The sequence below is a fragment of the Hippocampus comes genome, unplaced genomic scaffold (genome assembly GCF_001891065.2).
Source record: "Hippocampus comes isolate QL1 unplaced genomic scaffold, H_comes_QL1_v1.1 scaffold339, whole genome shotgun sequence".
NCBI lineage: Eukaryota > Metazoa > Chordata > Actinopteri > Syngnathiformes > Syngnathidae > Hippocampus > Hippocampus comes.
The window spans coordinates 1-1086 of NW_017806854.1; positions in this window are offsets into that span (position 1 = coordinate 1).

Here is a 1086-nt window from a genome sequence, read left to right on the forward strand (position 1 = left end):
TCCCTGAGCGGGGCTTGAACCGGGGTTGCCTGGACAGAAAACCAGCATGTGTACCTCTACACTGCAAGTGACTATGACTTATCTGCACTTTAGGCATATTTGACATGCACTATGGAGGGTTTGCAGGAAAAAGTAACAATGTGTTTGGTGTTGTATTTTCACACATCCCTGAGCGGGGCTTGAACCGGGGTTGCCTGGACAGAAAACCAGCATGTGTACCTCTACACTGCAAGTGACTACAACTTTATCTGCACTATAGGCGGGCCAAAAACGCCTTACTATACTATGTCGTTTTTTTCGCGCTAAAAACGCCTTACTATACTATGTCGTTTTTTTCGCGCGAAAAAAGCCTTACTATACTCTCGTTTTTTTCGCGCGAAAAACGCCTTACATACTATGTCATTTTTTTCGCGCGCAAAACGCCTTACTGTACGGTGTCGTTTTTTTCGCGCTTAAAACGCCTTACGATACTATGTCGTTTTTTTTGTCTAAAAACGCCTTACTAAACTATGTCGTTTTTTTTGTCTAAAAACGCCTTACTAAACTATGTCGTTTTTTTTGTCTAAAAACGCCTTACTATACTATGTCGTTTTTTTCGCGCTAAAAACGCCTTACGATACTATGTCGTTTTTTTCACGCTAAAAACGCCTTCCTATACTATGTCGTTTTTTTCGCGCTAAAAACGCCTTACTATACTATGTCGTTTTTTTCGCGCACAAAACGCCTTACTATACTATGTCATTTTTTTTGTCTAAAAACGCCTTACTATACTATGTCGTTTTTTTCGCGCACAAAACGCCTTACTATACTATGTCATTTTTTTTGTCTAAAAACGCCTTACTATACTATGTCGTTTTTTTCGCGCACAAAACGCCTTACTATACTATGTCATTTTTTTTGTCTAAAAACGCCTTACTATACTATGTCGTTTTTTTTGGGCTAATAAAGCCTTACTATACTATGCCGTTTTTTTTGGGGCTAAAAACGCCTTACTATACATGGGCGTTTTTTGGGGCTAATAAAGCCTTACGATACTATGTCGTTTTTTTCGCCTAAAAACGCCTTACTATACTATGTCGTTTTTTT